The sequence below is a fragment of the Archocentrus centrarchus genome, chromosome 6, assembly GCF_007364275.1.
Source record: "Archocentrus centrarchus isolate MPI-CPG fArcCen1 chromosome 6, fArcCen1, whole genome shotgun sequence".
Classification (NCBI taxonomy): domain Eukaryota; kingdom Metazoa; phylum Chordata; class Actinopteri; order Cichliformes; family Cichlidae; genus Archocentrus; species Archocentrus centrarchus.
In genome coordinates, this window is record NC_044351.1 from 27,663,184 (window position 1) to 27,673,971 (window position 10,788).

The window sequence follows — 10,788 nt, forward strand, 5'->3', positions numbered from 1 at the left end:
CTTTTATTATAATATTTTATGGCAAAAAACTCAGTGTTCATGAGAAACTTTTAAAACACACAAATGCTGCGTTGCGGCGCGGGTTCGCGTCCTGGCCTGTCGCCATTTTGCCCGTGTGTCTTCCCCTCTATCTTTCCCCCATTTCCTGTCTCTCACCACTGTCGATAAAAGCCGCTGCGGCCAAAAATGCAAAAAAAACCCCCAAAAAACCACACAAATCTCATGTTATGTGTGTGTTGCCATAGTTACAAACCTCTTCCTCTTATTATTGTTTACTTTAACAACAAAAGAACCCAAACACAGTCTGCTTGGTGACCAAGCTCTGTGACTTTCAACTCCCTCTTTCACTCTGCCTCTATCTACAAAAGAACTAAAATGTCAAAACATAACTTTTTAAAGAAAAAAAAGCCTAAAGGGTATTTTTTTTAGATGCTTTCAATATTTTATTTGTACATTTCTAGTATCTTAAAACACCTGTTGGGCATCCTGCAGAGCCATGTCTCACTTTCTCTGTCTGGTAAGTGGATTTTTGGCCTGAAGAATTATCTTAATGTATAGTGTATAACAGACATTAAAACTAAATTAAACCTCTTAAAGTTGGATCAAACCAAGATATTGTATCATTACTATTGGAAAAGCATGCACTTGTTTCCCGTGTGCCTGTTGGTTTTAGCTGGGTTTCTGTTGGTGCAAAAAAAGGAAAGAAAAAAAAAACTTGTCTAAATAACTATCTATTAAGTGTGAGTGCAAATATAAAAATATTTACACTACTGCAAGCTGAGTCATAATCAATGTTAATGCTGTGGGCGTGATTTTCCTCTGTTTTTGTGTTATCCTGTTATGCAACCATTCTCAAAGCAGTGGTTTTTTTTTTGTTTCCTTTACATTTTGTTTTTTTACTTTTTTAAAAGTTTCCTCTGTCCTGCTGTTTCTGTACTTTTTTCTAAGAGAAACAAAGTGTTTAGCACTGTTTGCCACATCAGGCAGAGAGACCATGAGTGGCTTCTAGACATATTTGATTATGTCTCACCTGTAGAACATAAACTGTTACTGGGAAACCACCTGGCAAATGTCCAGCATATAGCCTCAAGTCTAACTTCACAGCATTACAGGATCCATCAACATAAATTCAGCGTATCAAGAAATTCAAGGGATGCTGATAGCATGATTTTCACTCAGTGCATTGGATAATACGTGGAGCATTAACATAATAGTTCTTGCCACAACCGGTTCCTGTGATTTTTTTAAAATCCTGGACGGGGGAGCTACAATGCATTCTTTCTAATAAAGTGCTGACTAACCACCATAGCATGATTTAGTCATTGTGCTGGGAATTTTTATTACTCTGGTGTTGTTATTTACAGTTATTATTCTTAGTATCATTTAATTAAAATTATAGTGGTCACATACACTGGGTTAATGGACACTGTATGCTTTAGGCCCTGTTTACACGACACCGTTTCCACTTGAAACGGTGTCGTTTCGATGCGTTTCAGCCTTCTGTTTACACGGTAGCGTTTCATAAATGATCTCCATTTCCACGGTGACACATGAAACGATGAAAATGATGTAGTTCCCATGCCAGGCCACAAATTGGCATTGTTTTTTTCTTTGCAAAGCTTGTTCACGCAAGACTCGCATATGCGGAGTGACACAGTAGGGAAGCGCTGCAAATTGGTCATTATTTACAAAATGGCCAATGTGAGAGGTTTTGTGTGGACTGACGATGAGGTTGGATTGCTGCTGCACACAATGATGAACTACAAAATGGTAAAAACACAAGAAAAGCACAAGAAGCACTTGTGAATCCGCGAGTACTGTTTATCAATTTGCACATGCGCGGAAAACTGTGGCGGTCACAACCATAGTGTGCATGTGCGAGTCACCCGTTTTCAAATCACCCGTTTTCAACTGTTTACACAGTGTTGCCAACTTGTTGACTTTGTTGCTAGATTTAGTGGCTTTTCAGACCCCCATAGCGACTCTTTTTCCAAAAGGCGACTAGCAACAAATTTAGCGAGTTTTCCCGGTGAGGTCCTCAACTTTTGCAGAGTTTTTTGTTAACCTGAAATCCTCTGCTATCGCTGTGTTTTGTGTACATACAGCCTTCTTACTGCGTCCGTTCAGGCGCTTTGGCATCAATATGTTTATTAGTTCTAAACATATTTAGGGTCTTTTTCTTCACTTTTTGTCTCTCCAAAGATGTTATTCCTCTCTCCTACATCCTCAATTGCAACTACATGCAAATAACCAATTATTCAAATTAAGTGATGACGTCACGTAGCGACTTCTAGCAACTTTTAGGACAGCCATTAGCTACTTTCCTTACTGAGGAGTTGGCAAGAGTGCGTTTACACGACAATGCAGGCCAGTGTGTTTCTGAAACGCTCCACTCTGGACCACGTTTCTGAAACACATCGTTTTTCACTCCATTGTCATGTAAATGGAGGGCGATACGAATCAAAACGATGCCATTGTTGTGTAAACGGAAGGCCGAAATGCATCAAAACAATGCCGTTTACATTACAGACTTTTATTTTTAAAAAATCATCTTGTCGCACACTTTGTGCATCAACAAACAGTGATATGAAAAAATACTTAAGTCCACTATAGTGAAATCAAACTAAGATGATATTTTAGCAAGGAAATTGCCATTGAGATTAAAAAAATCTCTTATTTTCATGGGTGTTCAGACTAAGATAAGCATCAGTAGAATATAATCATGTAAAACAGAGATACAAACGTCACATAGCTACATGTTCATAGACATAAAATAATTAAAATTTTATAACATAAGTTAAGTAAATCAAGTACAAACGATGGAACCGGCCAAAAAGTATGCAGTTTCGATTTAAATGCATACAATGAAGTTAAACCCACAGATGATACTTTTGATTTAAAACATGGTCAACAGATGTTCGTTTGACACCGATAACGCTGTCCTCCAATTCAAAAAGCGCCCGTTCAATATCTTTGACCTCTCTTAACTCGTGGAGATAAGCCTCCGTAGCGCCCATGAGCCTGTGTGTGTCCGGAGTGAAACCTTCCAAACGGAGAATTTCCCTTAATATAGGTATGAAATATCCATTCCAAAACTTTTTCGATAGGTGATCATAATACTTGAAAAAGTAGTGCCTCTCTAACGGAGCCCCACAGGTGTGCCTTCTTTGTGAGGTTTCACAACCTGCGCAAATCTCTCTTCTGTGTTTTTGAATAATCATGTTTAGAACGGCCTTGACGGTAAGTTTCACAAAGTCGAGCACAACCGCGTGCAGCTGACACGTCTCCACAGGGAAGTTGCGCAGTTCCACCAGATCGTACTTCTGTGACATTGTAAAACCTTCGCGCTGTGCAAACGCTGCAGAGACAAGCTTATAACCTAAGTCCTGACCTCATCCTACTAGCCATATGCAGGTACTGTTGTTTTACTCGCACAGGACGTGCGCTGAAGCAGTCACGGTGACCCTAGGCCTTTAGCGGTTATGCCCGTCACAGTCACAGTGTTCCATTAACTAACTAACCTCATACCACACAACGTGCGTAATTCACATCTCAAACTAATAATAATGAGAGAGAGCAGCAAAACATAGCTGATAACTCTATAACTAAACACATAAACACCGCCATGAGAACTCCCATGATCCTTTGCTCTGACGCTAAACCCAGTGTGCAGGCTACGATACAGGAAAAAAAACCAAACGTATTTTAAGTTGTGATGTTTCCACAGCATATTTCTGTGCTGATTTTAGACTCTTTGTGCAGGCAAGCGGTTAGAGGATATGCCCTATGGTGCTGAAAGCTGATATAGATGCTTTTGGGTAAAATAAAAAAGTAGATTAAGTTTATTTATCCAGGTCAAAAGACAGGCTTAACCATCAAGTTGTGGATTTTAAATCGTACATAGGAGTGGGGAGTGGTCATAGGAGGGGTGATACAGAAGATTATGGTATCATTCAATGCACACTGTGGTTAAAGTGTGTGAAAAAAAACGCATATCTTTAATGATTAAATGATCTTCTACACTCGTTAGTGTTTTAGGGAAATAGCTCCTGATGTTATTCAACTCATCCTGTCAGGGGATCTTGTCGAGCTTATATTTGATCAAAACAACTGTGCATGTGAAGTTTTTTTGATTTTTTATGAATAAAAACAATTTAGGCCTCGCATGACTGAGACTTTGGGGCTTTTTTAGGGACGTACATCTATTTGATGATACTTTATTGATCCCACAATGGGGAAATTACAGTTAACAGAACACCCATCCAAGAAGACAAACAGAACAAACATGGAGAGATAGGTGAACTGTGGCCATGCTGCCCACCTTCTGGAGGCGCTGCCATTAAAAAAGACAGAAACAATAGTGAAAACATATAGGGATGAGTGAGGAAAAAAAAATCATCTCATACTTTGTATACATATGCACATACACAGTATAAGGTTACAAAAACCTCTGCGACAGAGCAGAAACATATTTGCACATTTAAAGCCAGGATAGCAATATGGTGGGTAAGGTCAGGAGAGGATACAGACGGAGACGAGAGGATGAGGGCAATGTGAAGTCAGATGCCAGCTCCTAGCCAAAACAGCGGCCGTGGTACACCAGATCCAGCTCCTAGCCAAAACAGCGGCCGTGGTACACCAGATCCAGCTCCTAGCCAAATCACAAAGTGAAGTGGGGGTAATACTAATCTAAACCTGTGATGTTTTACTTTATGTTCTGACTTTTATCGTGTCAAATTTATAATGATGGATGATGAGAAACTAATGCTATGATCCCTTTCACACTGATGACGGGTTTATTATTATTGAATAAAAACAGACTATTCAGAAAGTTTTAACTGTGGATTTTTAAAAAACTGAAGTAACACACACACACACACACACACTGGTAACTGGGAATGAATAGTTAAAGTGTACATGAATGAGAGTTCACCTAATGACTGCCGACCTCTTTGTATCTGAAAATTAGTCATTTAGTGTTTTTAACAAAATGCAGATGTGATAACAAATAGAATACAAGAATCCTGTAAAAACTCTTTTTTTTCCCCCACCTTAGATAGGAAAATACACAGCTATTGCTTTAACCATAGTTTGGGGCATAGTATGTGGTGTTTAAACATATATTGCACTGTGTTTTCCGTGAGGAATGCAGAGTTAAAAATGAGCAGCCTGTACAGTTTTTAACATTGATTTTTATTTCAACCCATAAACCAAAAAATACAGAGAATGTATTACATACACATCCTGTGTTTGCCTAACCAGTAGTTTTCCACCATGAGAAGTTCTACTGCTAAGTCCTCAAATAAATACTCCTCCTTCAGTTCATATCCCACACTCTCTATGGCTTCTATGATGTTTATTGTATCTTTCAATTCAGACGCTTGGGCAACCACAATATGTGTGATATCCTTACGTGCGTTGTCCAGACTGTTGGACCATAAGAACAGCCTGATAGCGGGAATGAGACGATCCGACCAGAATCTTTTCATCACTTCGTCGTAATGACGACCGTAGAAGAACTCAGGAACATGCTGCATACAACCGTGGTTCTTATCGATACGGCGTTTGACTTGACATTCGTAACATATCTCTTCATGATACCTCTCCACCGCCGTACACAGAAGGCGTAGTGTGACGAGCTTAACGCCTGCGACGCCGTACTTCGTCAGTTGCTCTTCATGTAATTGGTGAGATGGTGAAAGTGAAGAAGATGAGGAATCAGGAGGAGGAGGAGGAACGGTCAGCATCTGTGATGGTTGTGAAGTTGTAACAGTTGAAGTTTTAACGTCTGGAAAAACAAAAACAGAAAAAATTGTTAGTTATGTAGCCATCATTCATGTAATACACAAACACACCATTATTTTTTTTTTTAAAAAGAAATGAGTTGATATACAGAATACAGCTTGCTTCGCATACTATTGTTTAAAAAAAAAGAATATGCTTACCCGAAGCCATTTAAAAAGACAGAGAGAGTCCTTGAACATATGAGCAGTTCCACTCATGTGAGTCACAAGTAGCAGCTGTCTTACTTTACTTTGGTGGAGCCGTCCTATGTCTGCCTGACAATTGTTGGGGCTTGACCTACCTGTTATTCCACATGTAATTTTGTATATCATACCTGGACTTCAAATAGACTGATATGGAGCTGCCCCCCCCTTTTTTTTTTTCTTTTCTTTGTTTTGTTTTGTTTGTTTTTTCCTTCTTGCAATTTATTATTATTTACACTGTTGATTCTTCATTTTGGGGTGGGTGGGTTGGGGTGTTACCGTTCTGTTTTTCACTTGTTTCTGTCCTTTCTGGACTGTGTTTGTTTCTTTTCTATAATACTACTGACAGTTGTGCAGTTGGAGTCTGGGACCCGTTCACTGCTGTTATTGCTGTATGGACTTACGTGTGGTGGAAGAGGAGGAAGGCGGTCCTAGCACTGTAAACATCTATTTATGCTGACTGGTCTTAACTGATTGATCAACATGGTATATGTATACATACACAGAAGACTGTCTTGCTGTCACTGCTGCGCTGTCGACAATTGTGTGTTGTTAAAAACAATAAATATATAATGTCAAAATGAAAAAAAAAAAAAAAAAAAAAAAAAAAAAAAAAGACAGAGAGAGTAGCCTTTGCTCCGGAGTCTGTGTGGAAAAACGAGGAAAAGTGCGCGGCGTTCGTCTTCACAATGAGGTCTTCGCCATGCTTGCTTGCATGCTTTATAAACCACAACCCTTTTTTTTTTTATGACTGTGTCCTGTTTGTTTGTTGGAAACCCTCCCCTCACTCCTTTTTTAACCACCACCTGTTCTCTCTGAAAAAGTACTGCGTCCTGACCTGTCTATTATCATTATATCCTGAATGTTAAATCAAATTAAAAATAACCACATAACTTTTTCTTTTTAAGAAACTGACGAGCTCGGAAAAACGTGAAAGCAACATGCCTCCCAGCTGTAAACAAAGACCGGTCGCTGTCGCTTTTTGTGACGTAGTAAAAAAAGCGCCACATTGCCTGATGGGAAATGTAGTGATATCCGTATTTTTTAATTTATTTTTGCGCTGCATCGACTTTTAGTTAAAAAACAGATTGTACAATTGCATGTGTGGAGAATTACAGCCTTTGATGCTCATAGCACCTGTTAAAAAAGAGTTTATTTAAAGCATAGCCCCCCCAAACAGTGTGGATGGGTTTGCCCTTTTCCTGACACTCCTCCTGCAGTGATACACATGCAGCTGTCGATCATTGTCTTTCTTATCATGAGTGGGAGAGAGAAAGACGAATTCGGCTGGTTTCAACAGGTGTTGGTCTGTTTTTTTATGCCAGTCTTATAGTTAAAACAGATGATACAACTGCCTGTGGAGAATTACAGCCTTTGATGCTCATACCACCTGTTAAGAAAGAGTTTATTTAAAGCATAGCCCCCAAACAGTGTGGATGGGTTTGCCCTTTTCCTGACACTCCTCCTGCAGTGATACACATGCAGCTGATAGTCATAAATCATTCGAACACGCACGATCACACGCACGCGCACGAGGACTCTCATGTACACGCATGACCTTTGACCCCCACCTGTTACCTGTCAATCATAAAAAGTGCCATTATATTAGTACTACCAATTATTCAAATTAAGTGATGACATCACGTAGCGACTTCTAGCAACTTTTAGGACAGCCATTAGCTACTTTCCTTACTGAGGAGTTGGCAAGAGTGCGTTTACACGACAATGCAGGCCAGTGTGTTTCTGAAACGCTCCACTCTGGACCACGTTTCTGAAACACATCGTTTTTCACTCCATTGTCATGTAAATGGAGGGCGATACGAATCAAAACGATGCCATTGTTGTGTAAACGGAAGGCCGAAATGCATCAAAACAATGCCGTTTTCATTTTGAAACGGTGTCGTGTAAATGGTGTCGTAAACCATGAGGAGTTGGTTAGTAGACCCCAAAGCGGATTTGTCTTTTGTCAGGTTTCAGGGGATGACGCTATGCAAATTGAGAGGGATCAAAGTGGGCAGTTAGCATCGTCAGGTTATATATTGAGAGGCCTGCTCTTTTTCTCTCTCTCTCTTCTTCCTTTCTTTGTCTCTTTGTTTCCTTTCCTTTCCTTTTCTGCTTTCTTCTTCTTTTCATGTGTGTATTCTCATCTTATCTCTGTTACTGTCTGTGTCCTGGTCTTTGTCTGTGTGTGTGAGATTCTTGTTTAACCTACAGGTGCTGGTCATAAAATTAGAATATCATGAAAAAGTTGATTTATTTCAGTAATTCCATTCAAAAAGTGAAACTTTTCATTCAGTAAACACAGACTGATATATTTCAAATGTCTATTTCTTTTAATTTTGATGATTATAACTGACAACTAATGAAAATCCCAAATGCAGTATCTCAGAAAATTAGAATATTGTGAAACGGTTCAATATTGAAGACACCTGGTGCCACAGTCTAAATCAGCTAATTAACTCAAAACACCTGCAAAGGGCTTTAAATGGTCTCTCAGTTTAATTCTGGAGGCTATACAATCATGGGGAAGACTGCTGACTTGACAGTTGTCCAAAAGACGACCATTGACACCTTGCACAACGAGGTCAAGACACAAAAGGCCATTGCTAAAGAGGCTAGCTGTTCACAGAGCTCATTAATAGAGAGGCCAAGGGAAGGAAAAGATGTGGTAGAAAAAAGTATACAAGCAATAGGGATAAACCGCACCCTGGAGAGGATTGTGAAACAAACCCATTCAAAAATGTGGGGGAGATTCACAAAGAGTGGACTGCAGCTGGAGTCAGTGCTTCAAGAACCATCATACACAGACGTATGCAAGACATGGGTTTCAGCTGTCGCATTCCTTGTGTCGAGCCACTCTTGAACAAGAGGAAGAAGAAGAGGAAGACGCGATATGCCAGACCCAACAATTCAGAAGAGCTGAAGACCACTATCAGAGCAGCCTGGGCTCTCATAACACCTGAGCAGGGCCACAGACTGATCGACTCCATCCCACGCCTCATTGCTGTAGTAATCCAAGCAAAAGGAGCCCCAACTAAATATTAAGTGCTGTACATGCTCATACTTTTCATGTTCATGTTTTTCAGTTAGCCAACATTTCTAAAAATCCTTTTTTTGTATTGGTCTTGAAGGGACAAAACGTATTTCCTGAATCACCCTGAGTCCCTGCGTGTTTGATAATCGGGAAAAATTCACTAGTCAGAAGCTGGATCACAATCAAGGAGATGTTTAATACACACACACACGTCACACGAAGTGTTACAGAGTACTCTGGTTCAGAATTGTCGAAGCTGCCTAAGACAGTCAGTCGGTGCAGCTTCACACAAGTCTGACACCGCTCTCTATCTTAGTCCACTTTTTATACACAGGGTTCGACAAACCTGTTACAGTTATTGAAATATGTAAGATGTTGCCTTGTACGGCGGGGGACGCGTAGCATGCTTATCAGTTCCTTCTTCTGTGCCCTTCTTGTCGCCAGTTAACGGCCTCATCTGGGTCCTGTAGGCACAAAACATCAGACCAAAACACACATTCTTTTCCAGTAACTCATCCAGCATGATTTTCCTGCCTCTCTACTATGCAGTCTTATTTCTGTCTCCTGTGCAGTTATTTCAACACCTTCACCTTGTTGTGAAGATTAATGCTACTTGATACTATATTTCTATTTAAATTGTTATATTTATGGTATGTCTACTGTGTAGCTTATTTTCACTCCTTCCATCAGTCTTAAGTAATATTCAAATTTTCTGAGATACTGAATTTGGGGTTTTCATTAGTTGTCAGTCATAATCATCAAAATTAAAAGAAATAAACATTTGAAATATCAGTCTGCGTGTAATGAATGAAAAGTTCACCTTTACATGCGTATATCCACTTCATTTAGGCCAAAATGGAACACCGGCACCCCTAAAATCTCGACCCAACAATTGTCTTGAGAGTTCAGGACAATGGGATAGTTACATGAAACACAAGTAGATTCCACACAAGTAGTTTCATACAAAGCTGTAACTAATAGTAAACTATAGTGAACTTCGTAAGAGTAACATTTTAGCATTTAAAATATCATTTTAAGCAGGACAAATGCAGTTTCTTTCTCACGTATGGTCAGGCTGTAGATTTATGACACAATTGGAGAGATATCTCTTGAGGGAACTGGGGCAGTTCAGCGTCACACTGTGTGTGTGTGTGTGTGTGTGTGTGTGTGTGTGTGTGTGTGTGTGTGTGTGTGTGTGTGTGTGTGTGTGTATGTGTGTGTGTGTGTGTGTGTGTGTGTGTGTGTGTGTGTGTGTGTGCAGGGGTGCAGCTATATACTTTCTGAGGTGTATGCGGACACATTTTTACAGATGTTTTGTACAGATGTTTTTGTTGGGAATTGTTATCACTTTGATATTGGTATTTACAGAACACTGATTTAGATTAGTAGGATAAAACTGAGGCCTCTCCATTTTCATTTATGCTTAAGGCCTCAGTGGGATTCAGATCTTTGGTTCACATGACATTGTATCATGTTGTATTTCAGGATACATTATGACATCTGTCTAAAACTGTCATAAACCAAGAGGTACCCGTATACTGTATGCGTATGCCTTAAAAACATGTGAAAGAGGAGCTGATTAGCAGAGACCAAAGACTATCCGGTTATGGGGATCAAATATATGTAAATTAGCTGGGAACAAAGGAGGGGGTGGAGAAACTCCTTTAGAGATTAGTGTAACTGCCCTGCTGTGGACAGCAGAGTAGCTTCTCTTCTTGTCTTTTAGCTTCCTATGCTTAATTGCTGTTTTGTTTTGTTTAACTCTCT